The 18,948-nt window shown below is 39.9% G+C and overlaps 1 protein-coding gene and 1 non-coding gene across 4 annotated transcripts in view; both read right to left on the bottom strand.

Moving 5' to 3' along the window:
- Positions 1-18,948, bottom strand: part of NFE2L2 (NFE2 like bZIP transcription factor 2) — a 161,932-nt gene that overhangs the window by 108,948 nt on the left and 34,036 nt on the right. The gene's annotated exons all lie outside the window — the stretch shown is intronic.
- On the bottom strand, positions 6,680-6,783 carry LOC112208507 (small nucleolar RNA U13). Its single transcript, XR_002942984.1, has one exon. It is a non-coding gene; the product is annotated as a small nucleolar RNA U13 (small nucleolar RNA).

The raw sequence follows: 18,948 nt of genomic DNA on the forward strand, positions 1-18,948 counted from the left end.
CTTTTTTCTTGGCTTGAAGTGGGTTGCTTTAGCATTTACAGCTCACTCCAAGACCCAGAAAGACCAGGGGAAAGGACAATCCTTGACCGGGCATGGTGGTTCATGCCTGTAATCCCAGCACTTTGGGAGGCTAAGATGAGAGGACTGCTTGAGGCCAGGAGTTCGAGACCAGCCTGGTCAAAATGGCGAGACCCCATCTCAATTTATAAAAAAAAAAGAAAAAGAAAAAGAAAAAAAGGGGCAATCCTCAAAATGGGCAGAAACTGAAATAATATGTATCTCGTTGTTCAGTTTGCCTGGAATTAGCAGTGGCTAATAGTTTGGTAACTTGACCAGTGACTTGGAAGGGTTAAGATTGGTCACAAGGAAGTCTGAGTAAAAAGTACGTGAAAGGACCTCTAGAAATAGGCCAGAAGGTGTGAACATTATACCTGATATTATCATTGAAAAGGAAAGTAGATATGATCAAATTATCTAGTTATTATGTTTAAAATTTTAATTAGCTCTGGAACTTACACTGAAGATTAATATATACATCCAATGAACTTGATCCAGCAGTGGTTGAATCTGCCAGTGTATGTGTGTGTATGTGTGTATGTATGTGTGTGCATGAAAAATTCCACCTAAATCCTTCCTCACTCTCACTCTTCCCATATAAACCCTTACGTTCCCCAGAGTATGGTTTAAAAGCCACTGAACTAGTTCAATTTCATTTTAGAGAATAAGAAAATATCCAAAAAATTGACTTGATCTGTCTCAGGCCATATAGTGTCTACCAGAATAAAGGCTCAAATCCTCCTCTTAAACTGGCACTCGCTCCAAAATAGCACGTGACTTCTATAATTCAGAATAAATTCAATATAATGGCAACTCCACTCTTCCCTATTATCTAATCCATTACTCAACATGACCGAAAAGTATCACCATTTTCCATTCTTCAAAGCATGGAAAACTGAATGGCAGGATAGATGCTTGAATGAAAAAAGATTAAATATTAGAATGCATATTTGTAATTTCCATCATATTACCTTTCTCCCTTAGACTTGGAGTGGCCTTCCATCTGTAAGTGGCCAATAGTGTAAAGGACATTGTATTCATTGTTAAATTAAGGGACAGGCAGCTTAATTCTTTCAAAGATGTCTCCAGTTGTGACTCATATCTAAGGTTGCACTATCTAATATAGTAGTCACTAGTCACATGTGGTGATCAAGTTGAAATCTGGCTAGTTTGAATTAAGATATGCTGTAAGTCTTCAAAATCTGGTGTAAATTTACCAGATTTTGTATATATAGATAGATATACACCAGATACATATCTATCTATCTATATATTTAGATATATAGAGAGATATATAGATAGATATGTATCTGGTGTATATTTAGAAGACAGTATGAAAAGACAATGTAAAGTATTTAATTAGTAATATTAAATATTGATTACATGTTAAAGTAATCACATTAAACAATTTTGGTTAAAGAAAATACAGTATGAAAATTAATTTCATAAAGAAGCCAATCTGAGAAGGCTGTACATACTGTGTGATTCCACCCATATGAAATTCTGGAGAAGGCAAAACTCTGGAGACAGTAAAAAGATCAGTGGTTGCCTGGGGTTAGGGTGGAGGGAGGGATGAATAGGTGGAGCACAGAGGATTTTTAGGGCAGTGAAACTACTCTGTGTGATACTATAATGCTGGATATAGGTCACAAATTTCTCCAAACTCATAGAATGCACAACACCAAGAGTGAACCCTAAAGTAAACTACAGAATTTGAGTGTTCCAATGTAGGCTCATCAGTTATAAAACATGTACCACTCTGGTGGGAGATATTGATAATGGGGTAGGCTATGCACGTGTGGGGGCGAGGGGTATATGAGAAGTCTCTGTATGTTCCTCTTAATTTTGCTGTGAACCTAAAACTGCTCTAAAAATAAGTTTTTTAAAAAGCCTATTAAAAAGTACTTTACATGTTTTACTTTTAAAAAATATGGTTATTAGAAAATTTTAAATCACAAATGTGGCTTGCTTTATATTTTTATTGGTCAGTGCAAAAGAATGGAAACCAAACCAAGCAGAATTTGGCCAGTGTTTCCTGTAGCTCATTAGTGTTGTCAGAATTATAAAGATGTTAGGTACTCACACAAGTGTATGTGAGCTACTAAGGTTTCAATTTTGGCAAAGTCACCATCTGCAAATCGGAATTTCACACTTTCCAAAAAATACTGGAATGATAGTGAGCTAGTCCTCAAGGATAAGGACTGTGTCTAGTTCTGTTTTTAACACAGAACAAGTTACATTGCTGGCATTTGATAATTTTGCTTTAGAAATCAGGTGGACAAGAGCTTTTAGTTCTTCAGGGAAAGTACAGGGAAAGTGGCCCTCTGATGAATTGCTTTGAACACAGAAATATTTACTTTGAAAATGTAAGCCTCCCATTACTTTATCATATCTATCCAATTTTATTTCACTATAAAATTTTAACTCCTCTGCCCTTAATCATGAAAGTAGAGGAAGGCAGAGTAGACAATGAGTTAATGGTATTCTCTATATGTGATATACAGAATTTTAAGTTGGCTATAATTACATTTAATTCTATTCATTAAATCAAAGATTTCTCCCAGATCAGTACACACCAGCATGTGACAGAAATCACAGTTAATGCCTTCCTCATCAGAGACCAAGTAGGACTCCTAAGTTCCAGAACGTAATGATTACTTTGGCATCCTACATTATGCAGCAAATCCAATAAAGTACAAACAACCTGCCAAGATATAATGTGAGTGTTACAATGGGACATCATACGTTTTAGCTCCATACCTGCTAGAAGTACCATAAAAGTGAGTGGTGATACTCAGTAAGAATAGTGTCTTCTCAAATCCGTTCCTCCTCCTTCTCTTGTGTTAATGGCATCCCCATCTAGTCATAGTCCTTCTATATTTCCTCATTTTCATCCCCTGTGTCCAAGTGGTCATTCAATAGTACCAATTCTATCTTTCAAATGTCTCTTGAATCCTTCCATTTCCTGACAATTTTCAGTGTAACTTTCCTAGGTGATTCTCTCATCAACCCTGCCTTGGACACCTGGAATAATCTTTATGTAATTAGGTTTCCAGCACAAGCACCTATTAAGCTGTTTTCATTTTTCCCTCATTTTATTGAAGCTCCAAATTGCCACCAGAATTATTTATCTAAACATATCCTTCTCCTGCTTGAAAACTTGCCAAATGGATCCCCATTACCTGCAGGATAAAGTCTAAACTTCACATGACATTTAAGGCCCTATATATTCTAATCTCAGTTTACCTTTCCAAACTTATCTCCTGCCTCTCTTACCACACCCTAGACCCTGAACGTCCAAGTTTTTTTTAAAATTACATAATCGAAAAACCGTGAACATTCCAAATTTTTAAAAGTTGATAATAATGAGGGAATTGAAAAGATTTGTATACAATAAAATGAACATGCCTCAAATATAAATCTGTTACTTGTGGAAAATTTATTCTACGCATTTCCTTTTGTCAATGAAGTGGGAATTCTTTTGACAGCAAGTGATAGAAACCTAATTTGAATTTCTTTGGCAAAAATGAGAAATTATTGGCTTATGGGTTCCAAAAAAGGGTTAAAAAGCCAAACCAAGAGATAAGCAGAACTATAGTTCTACCTCAGAAACCCCATTGCCATCAGAATTCCCTTTGACAACTGGCTTGGCCCGTCTCTGCATATCAGCTTCATCTGAGACAGAATCTGCCCGAAGCAGAAAACATGATTACCTACAGCTCTTTGGGTCAGTGTCCTTTAAGAACCATATGGCTGTCTCTCTTTCTTCATTCCAGTCTGAAAAATCCAGAGGAAGGCCTCTTATTGTACTGGCTTAGATCAGGTGCACCTATCCCTGATTTATCAAGTGTGGCCAGGAAAGAAGGATCACGTAAACACAGAAAATTTCTGGCTGTAGCCATGTGGATGGTGGTGGGAGATAGGGATATTACTCCTTAGGAAAGAGTGCTATTAGTGAAGGCAATAGCACAGATATCTGCCAGAGCAAGTAATTCTTAAGAATTTTAGTGGAATTAAATCAGAAGAGCTGAAAGTTATATAATTAATTATATTTAAATTATATATTTAATTATATTTAACTTCACTTATAATTACTAATTGATCCAGGTCTGCTAGCACTGTAGCTGGCGCCACCACAATAGATTTTTAGACTTGTTTGGCCTACAAGTTTGTACTCATAATTTGCTTATTCTAATTTTTTGTTAGTTTTGTTTTAGGTATCTAATTATATTTGTTCTAAATGCTAATAATTTTGTTTCCTAATAGTCATAACTCATATTTCTATTTTGTTGTTTATTTTACTTGCCAGAACTTCCAGAATTATAGAAAATAATCATTTGTGTTATTGTAAAGTTTATATGTGTGTGTGTTTATGTATATAAAGACTAGTAGTGTAAGGAAGCAGGAAAAGGGTATCTCCATTAAGTGACTATTTACATTCCTATTGGAGCTAGAATGGAACTTAAAGATACCAGGGTTTGTAACAAGCCAGTATGCAGAGGATGGTATTCCCAGTGTTTGAAACAGGCCGGGTGTGGTGACTCACGCCTGTAATCCCAGCACTTTCGGGGGCCAAGGCAGTAAGATCACTTGAGGCCAGGAGTTCAAGACCAGCCTGGGCAATAGGGTGAAACCCCATCTCTACAAAAAATTAGCCAGGTGTGGTGGTGCATGCCCGTAGTCTCAGCTACTGGGAGGCTGAGGTGGAGCCCAGGAAGTTGAGGCTGCAGTGAACCGTGTTCACACTGCTGCACTCCAGCCTGGGTGACAGAGCAGAGACACCGTCACAAACAAAACAAAACAAAACAAAACATTGAAATAATGTTGGGTTGTTAAACAACATATAGGTTGGTGAACTACTGCTGCCCTGAGATATTACCTTTCCCACCCCTCATCTTTACGGTCCAATAACTAAAGGGTTAGATCATAGCAGGGGGCTGTCCATTCTGGTTGGTTTTAACTAACTGTTTTAATATTTTGATTATCGGTGATATTAGAACACAGTAATTTGACTGTATACCCCTAGTGGAATATACTACCTTGGGATACAAAAAAAAAAAAAAAAACTGCAAGAAAATCTTAAATTATCTTTAATGACCAAATTGTCAGAGAGAGAGAGAGAGAGAGATTACAAGCCGCCTCTAGCTCACTGAGCTCCAGTGGAAGGAGAAGGAGGTGAGAAAGATTTCTATACTATGGCCCACAAATCTATCAGTGGTAAAGCATTCAAGAAGTCACTGGATACAAAAGTCACCTGCAAGAGTTCACCCTCTACTGGAGTGCTGAAGAAACTTCATCATTGAGGTACTGCTGCACTGGTACTGTGGTACTCTATAAAATTAAATATTATCAGAAGTCCATAAGCTTCTGATTTGCAAACTTCCCTTCCAGCACCTGGTGCAAGAAATTTCTCAGGACTTCAAAACAGATCTGTGCTTCCAGAGCACAGCTGTTGGTGCTTTGTGGAGGCAAGGGAGGCCTATTTGGCTGGCCTTTTTGAAGACAACAACCTATGTGTCCTCTATGCCAAATGTGTAACAATTATGGCAAAAGACATCCAGCTAGCACACCACATATGTGAAGAACATGCTTAAGAATTCACTGTGCTGGAAAACATTTCATTCTTCTCTCTCTCTCTTCTTCCTGACACTGGTAGTTGTGAATGTTAGATTTTTTTTTCCCATGAGGTGAAATGGTACCTACATACAATGATTGCAAGTGGAAAAACAGAAGACAGAAATCAGGTATTGGCAATTTCTCCATATTCATTTGTGTATGAATTTTTAATATAAATGCAGGGACACAGATTTGATTATATGAATGTATCAAATTTTCACATGTATGATAAAAATATGCACAACTATTGTGTATCAATAACAAATTTTAAAAATGCAAGGACACAAAGCATTAATGCAAGTCAAAATGTTTCAGTGAACAAGTTTCAGCAGTTCAACTTTTTTTTTTTTTTTTTTTTGAGACGGAGTTTCTCATCACCCAGGCTGGAGTGCAATGGCGCGATCTCGGCTCGCTGCAACCTCCACCTCCTGGGTTCAAGTGATTCTCCTGCCTCAGCCTCCCAAGTAGCTGGGATTACAGGCACCTGCCACCACGCCCGGCTAATTTTCATATTTTTTAGTAGAGACAGGGTTTCACCATGTTGGCCAGGCTGGTCATGAACTCCTGACCTCAGGCAATCTGCCTGCCTCAGCCTCCCAAAATGCTGGGATTACAGGCATGAGCCACCACACCTGGCCAGCAGTTCAACTTTATAACAATATAAATAAACCTGTTAAAATGTTCTGGACAATGCCAGCATTTGGACTTTTTAAAAACAAGCAAATTTCTTATTGATGGCAACTAAATAATGTTGGTAGCATTTGATAATACAGTCGATTCTGTGCATTCACTGTACTTTTCTGAGTTGTCCTACATGCAAGTACAGGTTTTTAATGTTGTCTGTCTTCTGTGCTATTCCTGTAAGTTTGCTATTAAAATATATTAAGCTATTTTTTTAGAAGGAGAAAATGAAAGAAACACAAACATTGGATATTTTATGATATTAAGGAATTCTTGTTAATTTTTAAGGTATGCTAATAGTATTGGTATTATTATTATTTTTTCTTGTCAGACGGGTAATGTGCTGACATCATAACAAGGTTCAACAGCGGCACATCTCACACATGCATGTGAACACCCAATCATCACGCTCATGAACTACAAAAGGATCAGGATTATGTTTTTAAAAGGTCTTTCCCTTTCATGATAAATACTAAAATATTTACAGATCAAATAATATAGCTGGACTGCTTCACAAGAATCCATTGGGTGTTGAGGTAAAGAGAAAAGTGAATGGGTATAGACGAAATAAGAGTGGTTATGAAGTGACGATTTTTGTGGCTGTGGGATTGGTCACTGAATTAGTCTCTCTATTCTTGTGTATGATAAAAATTTTCCATTATAGGCCTGCTGTGGTGACTCATGCCTGTAATCTCAGCACTTTGGGAAACCGAGGTGGGCAGATGGCTTGAGCCCAGGAGTTCGAGACCAGCCTGGACAACATAGCAAAACTCGGTCGCTACAAAAAATAGCCATGATCACACCACTGCACTCCAGCCTGAGTGACAGAGTGATATCATGTTTCAAAAAAAAAAATCCACTATAAAAAGTCAACAAAAAAGTTACATTTATTTACTATCACTCCTGCAGGTCACATAACTAAATTCCCTAACTTTATGATTGCAAAAATTTGAGTAAACAATTCCCCCAGGACTCTTCACAAAAAAGCACTTTGGAAAGAAGCACTTGCTTTTTGGAAAAAAAGCAAGGACTTTGGAATCTCACTTACTATACCAGCTATGTGACCTGTGGCAAATTACTTAACTTCTTCAAATAACATTTGAGTTATCTGTATAATGAGGCTAATAGCATTTATCATGACGGGCTTTGTGAGAACTAAAGGAAATAGTACCTGTAAAGGGCCTAGCACAGTGAGCAGAGAGTAGATGCTCAGTAGGTGGCAACTGTCACTATTATAAAGTGTCTAAGATCATACAGCTTGTAGTAGTACAGTCAGATTTAAAGCACAGGTTTCCTGAGGCACAATTCTGCCATATTAGGTTATTTCTTTTGAGTAACAAGCTTTTAATAGGTACCAGCTGAACTGAAGAAAACAGAGAAACACCTGAATGGAAATTAATTAACAACTGATAAGAAGATTTGTTTCCCTAGATATGATATCATATCATATCTTCAATAATGGCATCAATCTTGTTTCTCATTGACAGTCATGGCCTGACTGTATCCTTCCCATGACAACATTTGGTTCCATGAGGGCTGATTTAAATAAAAGGAATCTGCTTTAGGAGGGTTTCTATTTTTAAATCTGTAACAAGAGGCCCCATATGCAGCACAACTACCTATAGATGATAATCTGACTTGACCAAGGTCACCCTGCTAGATAGAGGCAGAAATGGGTTTAGAACCTATATTTACAGGTCTGTATATTTGCTTTCAGTAAATATGCTATTTTTATTTATTTATTTTTGAGACAGGGTAGAGGGTAGAGTGCAGTTGCATGATCATAGCTCACTGCATTCTCAACCTCCTGGGCTCAAGCAATTCTCCTTGCCTCAGCCTCCTGAATAGCTAGGACTACAGGTATGGGCCACTGTGCCTGGCTAATTTTAAAATTTTTTTTTGTAGAGACATGGTCTCACTGTATCGCCCAGGCTGGTAATGAACACTTGGCCTCAAGTAATCCTCCTGCACTGGCTTCCTAAAGTGCTGGGATTACAGCTGTGAACCACAGCGCCTGGGCTGAATATATTATTTTTAGATGTTTACACATTAGGAAAAATAATTTCCACTATAAAGCATACAATGTATGGTACTGTCTTTCTAAGAATCAACAATAAGGAATGTTCCATTTATCACTACACAGACTATTGCTTTTTCTTCTTTCTTTTTTTTTCTTCCGAGACATCAGTTTCAGCAGATGCCCTTTGCCAGATGCTCCTGGCACTCTGAACTTCTTATCATCTGATTTGAGGAAGAGCTGCAGGGCTTTAAACAATGTATGTATTTATTGGCATTATTCTCTTTGTTCTCTACTTACATAAGGCTCCTCAGTACTTTCTTCTTTCTCAGTAATCTTGGAAACCTTTCATAGGAAGGGAAAAGAAAATAGGATCTTTATTCTCTGTACTTCTTGGTGGAAGCGAGGGAGAATATATGATGGAATTGATGAATGGAAACAATAAAACTAAAGGACTTTAGCCCAGTCACTCTGCTACTATACTAATGAAAAATTTAATTGTGTTTAATAAACACCTAACATTGTGCTAGATGCTGAGAATACACAGGTGATTCAGACATTTTAACAGTTCAGTGTACCTGCCCTCAGACAGCACAGAGTTTAGTAGGTTGGGTAGATGGGTATCAAAACAACTATAATAAAAAGCTAGAAAATACAACTGTTAAACAGAGGTGAAAGTGAAATGCTTTAGCAAGAAGAGAGAAGTTCTGACAAGAACAGACAGGCTTTCAGAGAGAAAGTGGAGTGTGGTTGGGGCCACGAGGGATCTTACTTTAGCAGACTGAGAATCAGAATTTAAGACTTGTTACTCCAAGACTGTTGGTGGTTACCGCATATGAAGGAAATTGGAAAGGACAGGGTGTATTCTGAGAACACTGATGTGGCTCCAACTGCCAGAGGCAATCCACTTGAGGGTTCTTTCTTGCCTTTACAAAACAAAATGTAAAAACACAGAGGATAAAAATAATCAAACCAAACCAAAGTTAAAAGAATAACAATACGATACAGGACAGGCCAGGTTCTTTCTGTTCCAGAACCCACGTGTCAAGGAAGAGGCCATATGTATCTCTACAACATGAATGTTGCTATCCATTCATCAAATATTTAATGAACCCCATTGTGTGCTGGGCATTGGGATAAATGCTGTGGACAAAGCAGTGAACAAGACAGCCATAGCGTCTGAGTTCACAAAGTTTATATTCTGACTAGGGACACAGTGTTTAAACAGCAACTAATTACATAACTACAACTGTAATAGGCAGTGTAAAGAAGTGAAGATGCTAGGGGAACAGCTAACAGTCTGGAGTATTAGGAATTCTTCTTTGAAGAAGTCACATTTGAACTGAGTGCTAAAGGAAGAGTGAGGGCAGGAGCTGGAGTTAGGGGTTGAAGGCAGGGGAAGAGTGTTCAGGGTAGCACCACCAGTGTGGGTGGCCAATGAAGAGTGAGAAAGCTAAGCAGGTGGGTGAAAGCCTCTTTGTGCATGGCCTTGTAGGCCCCATTCATGATTTGGGTCATTACCCTCACACACCAGGAAGCAACATAGTTTTGAAAGGTCAGTTTGAGTGCAAAATGGAGAAAGGATCAAAGAGAGAAAAGAATAGATGGCAAAGACCAGTCAGAAGGCTACTGGGACCTGCCTAGAATCCAGGCAAAGAAATGAGGGTGACTTGTATTAGGGTGGAGACAATGGGGATGGAGAGAGTAAGGAAGAAAGTTTGGGAGGAGGAGGGCAAGAGCTGAAGAGAAAGTCTGGCTTGACAGATCAGCTGGGTGGTGTGTGTGTGAGTGTGTGCATGTGTGTGTGAGACAAGATCAGCTGGGATGGTATGTTTGTGTGTTTACAAGATCAGCTGGGATGGAGTGTGTGAGTGCAAGTGTGTGAGACAAGATCAGTTGGGGTGGTGTGTGTGTGAGACAAGATCAGGTGAGATGGTGGGTATGTGTGTTTGTGGGTATGTGTGTTTGTGGGTGTGTGTGTGACACAAGATCAGCTGGGGTGGTGTGTGTGTGTGAGAGAGAGACAAGATCAGTTGTGGTTGTGTGTGTGTGTGTGTGTGCGACAAGATCAGCTGGGGTGGTGTGTGTGTGTGAGAGACAGACAAGGACAAGATCACCTGGGGTGGTTGTGTGTGTGTGTGTGAGTGAGACGAGATCAGCTGCAGTGGTGTGTGTGTGTGACACAAGATCAGCTGGGGTGGTATGCATGTGTGTGTGTGTGTGTGTGAGAGAGAGAGAGAGAGACAAGACCAGCTGGGGTGGTGTGTGTGTATAACAAGATCGGTTGGGGTGGTGTATGTGTGTGTCTGTGTGACAAGATCAGCTGCGGTGGTGTGTGTCTGTGTGTGTGACAAGATCAGCTGGTGTGGTGTGTGTGTGTGAGACAAGATCAACTGGGGTGGTGTGTGTGTGTTTGTGACAAGATCAGCTGGGGTGGTGTGTATGTGAGACAAGATCAGCTGGGGTGGTGTGTGTGTGTGTGTGTGACAAGATCAGCTAGGGTGGTGTGTGTGTGTGAGACAAGACCAGCTGGGGTGGTGTGTGTGTATAACAAGATCAGCTGGGGTTGTGTGTGTGTGTGACAAGATCAGCTGGTGTGGGGTGTGTGTGTGTGTGAGACAAGATCAGCTGGGGTGGTGTGTGTGTGTTTGTGACAAGATCAGCTGGGGTGGTGTGTGTGTGAGACAAGATCAGCTGGGGTGGTGTGTGTGTGTGTGTGTGACAAGATCAGCTAGGGTGGTGTGTGTGTGTGAGACAAGACCAGCTGGGGTGGTGTGTGTGTATAACAAGATCAGCTGGGGTTGTGTGTGTGTGTGACAAGATCAGCTGGTGTGGGGTGTGTGTGTGTGTGAGACAAGATCAGCTGGGGTGGTGTGTGTGTATAACAAGATCAGCTGGGGTTGTGTGTGTGTGTGACAAAATCAGCTGGTGTGGGGGGTATGTGTGTGTGAGACAAGATCAACTGGGGTGGTGTGTGTGTGTGTGACAACATCAGCTGGGGTGGTGTGTGTGTGAGACAAGATCAGCTGGGGTAGTGTGTGTGTATAACAAGATCAGCTGGGGTTGTGTGTGTGTGTGACAATATCAGCTGCGGTTGTGTGTGTGTGAGACAAGATCAGCTGAGGTGGTGTGTCTGTGTGTGTGTGAGAGAGAGAGACAAGATCAGCTGGAGTGGTTTGTGTGTGTGTGTGTGTGTGAGACAAGATCAGCTGTGGGGTGTGTGTGTGTGTGAGATTGAGAGAGAGAGAGAGACAAGATCAGCTGGGGTGGTGTGTATGACAAGATGAGCTGGGGTGGTGTGTGTGTGTGAGAGAGAGAGACAAGATGAGCTAGGGTGGTGTGTGTGTGTGAGAGAGACACAAGATGAGCTAGGGTGGTGTGTGTTTGACAAGATCAGCTGGGGTGGTGTGTGTGTGTTTGACAAGATCAGCTGGGGTGGTGTGTGTGTGTGAGACAAGATCAGCTGGGGTGGTGTGTCTGTATAACAAGATCAGCTGGGGTGGTGTGTGTGTGTGTGTGACAAGGTCAGCTGGGGTGGTGTGTGTGTGTTTGACAAGATCAGCTGGGGTGGTGTGTGTGTGTGAGACAAGATCAGCTGGGGTGGTGTGTCTGTATAACAAGATCAGCTGGGGTGGTGTGTGTGTGTGTGTGACAAGGTCAGCTGGGGTGGTGTGTGTGTGACAAGATCAGCTGGGGTGGTGTGTGTGTGTGTGTGACAAGATCAGCTGGGGTGGTGTGTGGGTGTGGGTGTCTGTTCCATAGCAGTAAGAGGAATCAGAGTATCTCTAAGCAGGGACCAGATTTTAGACTAGCAAATCTGCACCACTTTTAGTTATATTCTCTTTTCCATTACACTAGAATCCCCACACTCTCGAACCAAGCCCAAAGTCAGACCAGAACGTCAAGAATCAGTGATCTTTTCTTAATCCCCGTATACTGAAACTGTGCAAGATTTGGCTTGTGGGGTCACACCCTAAGCATTCCTCAATTCTTTCCCAGAACCTTGTGCAAAACTTTAAACAGAGGGAACAGACAAGGATACCAGGAAGACAAAAAAGAAAAGAGGAAACCTGTAATCAGCTAGAAAGAAAAGGATGATAAGTAAATATGGGTTAGCTGTACTGAGTTAAAGAAATATATTGGCTGGGCACCGTGGCTTGTGCCTGTAATCCTAGAACTATGGGAGGTCGAGGTGGGCAGATCACCTGAGGTCAGGAGTTTGAGACCAGCCTGGCCAACATGGTGAAACCCTGTCTCTACTAAAAATACAAAAATTAGCTGTGCGTGGCTACATGCACCTGTAGTCCCATCTACTTGGGAGTCTGAGGCAGGAGAATTGCTTGAACCCAGGAGGCAGAGGTTGCAGTGAGCCGAGATTGCACCACTGCATGCCAGCCTGGGTAACATGACGGAACAAGACTCCATCTTAAAAGAAGAAAGAAAGAAAGAAATATATTGGTACAAGTTCCCAGGCCTTCCTGTTTTGGGTGGAGATGAAATAAACCTTTAGAGAGAATCTTAGCTGCAACTATGTTTGAGGCCCTTATCTGCTGGAGGAACAACAACTTAGTAGTGCTAAGGCTTGGACATTGTAATTACTTAGTAAATATTTGTTGAAGTGAAGCATAATAAAGGTTCTGAGGGTTATATACACTCAGTGAAAATTATTTAGAGTCCCCAACTTCTATCATTTCATTACAAAAAGGAGAAGGAAACAGGGAGCAGATAGGGTTTGGCTGCTGTTGTGGAAACAGGAACTTCATGTCATATGAAGTAAGCTCTGGGACAGGAATTTTAGTAATAACGGGTTGACGCTTGGCAAGTCTGCACCTTTGTTTTCTCACTTAAAGTGAGGAGATTGTATAAGATGGAGATTTTCTAAGTGCAACTTTTGATCTAATATAGTATGGAAAGCAAGGTCCAAAAGCTTATACTGTATAGATTTGAGTGGGAAAAAAAGCAAGCAAGCCATTTACTGAAGGCAACAGGGAGCCTTCTCTGCTACATTTCAAAGAATCTTATTAAACTGAGACAGGATCCAAATGTGGATTCCTTTCTCTGGGCTCCCGACTAGGAATTGATTGCCACCACCTGTTTTTGTTCATACTATCATCTGTTATTGTCTAAAACAAATATTCTCCCTTCACTACAGTCCTCAGTTTCTCAACAACTTTCCTAACAATTCAGGAAACCAAGCACTCTTGCCAAGGACGTGGGTTCATGTAAGTTTCTTCAACCACAGCCTCCTAGGATCCTTCCCCAGGACAGCCAAGTCTCAGGCTTCTTTTCCAGACACCTCAGTTTTCTATAACAAGGGGAATTTTTTCTTTAACCATAGAAATAAATATACCTTTATAACTTAATTTTTTTTCCTATAGGTTACTGGGGTACAGGTGTTATTTGGTTACAAGAGTAAGTTCTTTAGCGGTGATTTGCGAGATTTTGGTGCACCCATCACCTGAGCAGTATACGCTGCACCCTGTTTGTAGTCTTTTATCCCTTGCCCCCTCCCACCCTTCCCCCCAAGTCCCCTAAAGCCCATTGTATCATTCTTAAGCCTTTGCGTCCTCATAGCTTAGCTCCCACATATCAATGAGAACACAGGATATTTGGTTTTCCATTCCTGAGTTACTTCACTTAGAATAATAGTCTTCAGTCTCATCCAGGTCATTGCAAATGCCATTAATTCATTCCTTTTTATGGCTGAGCAGTATTCCATCATATATATTATATATATATTTATATATAAATATATATAAATATTTATATATAAATATATATAAATATTTATATATAAATATAAATATATATTTATATATAAATATATATATAAATATATATATATATATATATATATATATATATATATATATAACAGTTTCTTTCTTTTTCTTTTTTTTTGAGATGGAGTCTTGCTCTCGTCGCCCAGGCTGGAGTGCAGTGGTGCGATCTCAGCTTACTGCAAACTCCGCCTCCCGGGTTCAAGCGATTCTCCTGCCTCAGCCTCCTGAGTAGCTGTGATTACAAGCACCCGCCACCATGCCTGGCTAATTTTTGTACTTTTAGGAGAGACGGGGTTTTGCCATGTTGGCCAGGCTGGTTTCAAAGTCCTGACCTCACGTGATCCGCCCACCTCAGCCTCCCAAAGTGCTGGGATTACAGGCATAAACCAGTGTGCCCAGCCTATATCACAGTTTCTTTATGCACTCGTTGATTCATGGGCATTTGGGTTGGCTCCACGATTTTGCAACTGCAAATTGTGTTGCTATAAACATGCATGTCCATGTTCTTTTTCGAATAATGACTTGTTTTCCTCTGGGTAGATACCCAGTAGTGGGATTGCTGGATCAAATTTTAGTTCTACTTTTAGCTCTTTAAGGAATCTCCACACTGTTTTCTATACAGGATGTACTAGTTTACATTCCCACCAGCAGTGTAGAAGTGTTCCCTGATCACTGCATCCACACCAACATTTACTGTTTTTTGATTTTTTGATTATCACCATTCTTGTAAGGTGGTATTGCATTGTGGTTTTGATTTGCATTTCCCCGATCATTAGTGATGTTGAGTATTTTTTCATATGTTTGTTCACCGTTTGTATATCTTCTTTTGAGAATTATCTATTCATATCCTTAGCGCACTTTTTGATGGGATTGTTTGTTTTTCCTTACTGATTTGTTTGAGTTCATTGTAGATCCTGGATATTAGTCCTTTGTCAGATGTATACATTGTGAAGATTTTCTCCCACTCTGTGGGTTGTCTATTTACTCTGCTGACTGTTCCTTTTGCTGTGCAAAAGCTCTTTGGTTTAATTAAGTCCCAACTATTTATCTTTGATTTTATTGCATTTGCTTTTGGGTTCTTGGTCATGAAATCATTGTCTAAGCCAATGTCTAGAGGGTTTTTCCAATGTTATCTTCTAGAATTTTTAGTTTCAGGTCCTAGATTTAAGTCCTTAATCCATCTTGAGTTGACTTTTGTATAAGGTGAGAGATGAGGTTCCACTTTTATTCTCCTACATGTGGCTAGCCAATTATCACAGCACCATTTGTTGAAAAGGGTGTCCTTTCCCCACTTTATGTTTTTGTTTGCTCTGTCAAAGATCAGTTGCCCATAAGTATTTGAGTTTATTTCTGGGTTCTGTATTATGTTCCATTGGTCTATGAAAAAAAAATTTTTTTTGATATATTGTCTTACGCTGTCAGGCTGGAGTGCAGTGGTGCAATCTTGGCTCACTGCAGCCCTGACCTGTCAGGCGCAGGTGATCCTCCCACCTCAGCCTCCTGAGTAGCTGGGACCACAGGCATGTGCCATGAAGGCTGGCTAATTTTTTTTTTTTTTTTTTTTTGTAGAGACAGGGTTTCATCATGTTGCCCAGGCTGGTCTCAAACTGCTGTACTCAAGCGATCCATCCATCTCGGTCTCCCAAAGTGCTGGGATTACAGGTGTTAGCCACCATGTCCAGCCCATAACTTTTAATGATTCTATTGTCTCCACATAGCAATGAAGGTAGCTATGAGGAGGCTGGCCAGGGATCTTCTGCATATCTGCTCTTGCAAATGGTGGCCTCTGCAGCTAGTGGAGCTCACCAGGATTTGGGCTAGGAGTAATAGTTAACCAAGGCCCTGGAAATCACAACCATTCCAAAAGGGGCATGGACAATGGTTGGACTCCCTTAGTGTTTCAAACGGGGCAGAAATTAAGGGTCAATGGTAACATCTCATCATAAACTTCTTTATTTGAAACACTGATGGGAAGCTTTCTCTCATCTTTTCTGCTTTTTCTTTCCTTTTCTTTCTTTTTTTTTTTCTTAATAGAAACATATCAGAAAAGTCAGCAAGCATAATCCCAAGGAAGGATTTCTGACAAAGAGCCTTTAGATAAAAACATATTTATCAAAAAACAAATTTTTCAGTCAAGGGCCTTTAGACACTGTATCATTTTCTTTCCTTATAACAGATATTCAGACTACTTCTTGGAAGGGCCCCAAATGCCTTGCCTAAGAACAATGAACAAAAGTCACAGTCTCCTAATTCCATTAGTCAGAAAACATTGTGGTTTCAGAAGTTTTTGCTTATAGGGCATTTTGTAGCAGTATCCTGGACAGGGGTTGACATGGAAACCTGTGTTTCTCCAATAGGGTTTCCATGGCAATTCTATAGATTTTCTCATTTGTTAATAGCAATAGCCTTGGTTTTGATAACTAATATAATTATAATAGACCTGAGATTAAAAAGGTGAATCACTCTACTTGGATGGGGTTCCCTTGTCAGGGTCAGAATAGTATATTTGGCAACCAACCAGCCTCTGCACAGAATCATCTAGAACTGTGTTAACTAATATGATGTCCATTATCCACATATAGCTATTTAGATTTAAATTAATTAAAGCTAATAAAAATTAAAAATTCAGTTTCTGACTTTCAAGTGCCATTTTTCTAGTGCACATGGGGCTAGTGGTTACCCACTAGACAGCACAGTTATAGGACATTTCTATCATCATAGAAGTTCTGCTGGACAGCACTGATGTAGAAGAATCATTTATCTGTAAATGTATCAATTACTCATTCAATTAGTAATTCATTTAAATTGAGATACCTTCCTTAAATTTTTTCAGCCTCACTATAAACCAGAAACAAAGCAAGGCCGGACATGGTTAATACCTGTAATCCCAGCACTTTGGGAGGCCAAGGCAGGCGGATCACTTGAGCTCAGGAGTTTGAGACCAGCCTGGGAAACATGGTGAAACACCATCACTACAAAAAATATAAAAATTAGCTGGGCATGGCGGCATATGTCTGTGGTCCTAACTACTCAGGCAGGACTGCTTGAGCTCAGGAGGCAGAGGTTGCAGAGAGCTGATAACAGGCCACTGTGCTCTGGGCTCCAGCCTGGGCATCAGTGCAAGACCCTGTCGAAGGAAAAAAAAGAAAAGAAAAGAAAAGAGAGAAGAGAAAGCAAACAATCCCAGCACCCAATCCTTAAAAGGATTCTTGGCTATTACATTTCATTCAGGGCTTGTAGTAACTGGGGGTAGTGTTTTTGTAACTTGTTAAAAACTACGTTCAAATGCAGCTCCAAGTAGAGGGAGGAAGAGGTCCTTATTAGTGGTGTTTGGGGAAAGGCCCATATTAAAGACATAATCCTCATTGTTTCAGAATTTGAAAATACTCTTGGACAAAGGCTCCCCATATCTCGTATGAATTTAGGGAACCTAAGAAAGTCCTCTGTCTTACTCCCTAAATACATCTTCTCCACCTACTCATCGTGAAACATAAAATTCTCACATATAAGTGGGAGCTAAGTAGCGTGTGTTCACATGAACTTAGAGTGTGGAATAGACAATGGAGACTCAGAAGGGTGGGAGGGGAGGGGAAGAAGGATGAGAAATTATGTAATGGGTACATTGTAACATTATTCCAGCGAGGGTTCCACTAAAAGTCCAGACCTCACCAGGAGGTAGTGTATCCATGTTAGCAAAACTTCACTTGTACCCCTCAAATTTATACAAATAATTTAAAAATAATTTTATATAAATGGAAAACAATTCCCTCAATAGGGAGAAAAAACTTTTATTAGAAAATTAGATATAAAACTTTAACATAAATATCCTTGGGAGAAACACTTAGATATTTAGAAACACTTATATATTTACTAAGCCGTAAATATCTACCACTTACCAATAGGTTTTCACAGACGGAAGAGAAAGTTCAAAGTTGCTGACTTTCTGGATTGAAATGGAACTGATTGGGGAGAGAAGGATCAGAAGGAGAAAGATTTGCAGTAAGGGTAGATTTTTACTGCCCGACTTTGCCAAAGCTTAGCCTTTGGTATTTAGGGACTATAAAGTGACAATTGGATTGACAGAACTACCATCTCTGGTTTCCATTTGCTTTGAAATTGGGGTCCCCCCAGACCCTGAGCAAATTCACTAATTACTCTCAGCATGAGAATGATCAACACTGGTCTAGGCATTTGACTTTTGGTGACAATAAATTACAGAATTTCAGAGTCTGAGGAACTTTGGTAGCATTTTGTCCACTTCATTAGGCCAAGAATTTGAAAATTATCTTCTTCTAAACTTCAGGGTCTATTTCAGGGATATCATAAAATTTTACCTAAATTTTCATTTCTAAATTGCAAAACCTACTAGATTAGATTAGAAGCTTCCTGCCCATCATCCTTAGTCTCCAGCAAAGGGCAAAATACCTTATAATGTTTGTGCATCTGCTGAGCTGCAGTCTCCTATTTTAGAGATAAAGAAAATGAATCCTAGAAAAGGAAAATGTTTTTCCCAAGGTCATGGAGTGAAGTAACAGTAAGACAGTACTAGGACCAAGTCTTCTGTGTGTTCTTTCCACAGCACTGTGCTGATTTCTCACAACTGTTTTCTTTCTTCGAATACTTAGTTGTGGAGGCTGGTACAGCTTCCCACAGTTCAGTTGGGTGCAATTATTGTTTCTGTCTCTTTTATTTTAGTGTTTTTAATTCATTTACTGTCTAGCAGTGCTGAAAGCATCAAATGGGAGTATTTTCTTGTCCTAGGCAAAGATAGTGTAGCATTAAAGAAAAATTACT

This window comes from Pan troglodytes, chromosome 13 (assembly GCF_028858775.2).
Source record: "Pan troglodytes isolate AG18354 chromosome 13, NHGRI_mPanTro3-v2.0_pri, whole genome shotgun sequence".
Taxonomy (NCBI): Eukaryota; Metazoa; Chordata; class Mammalia; order Primates; family Hominidae; genus Pan; species Pan troglodytes.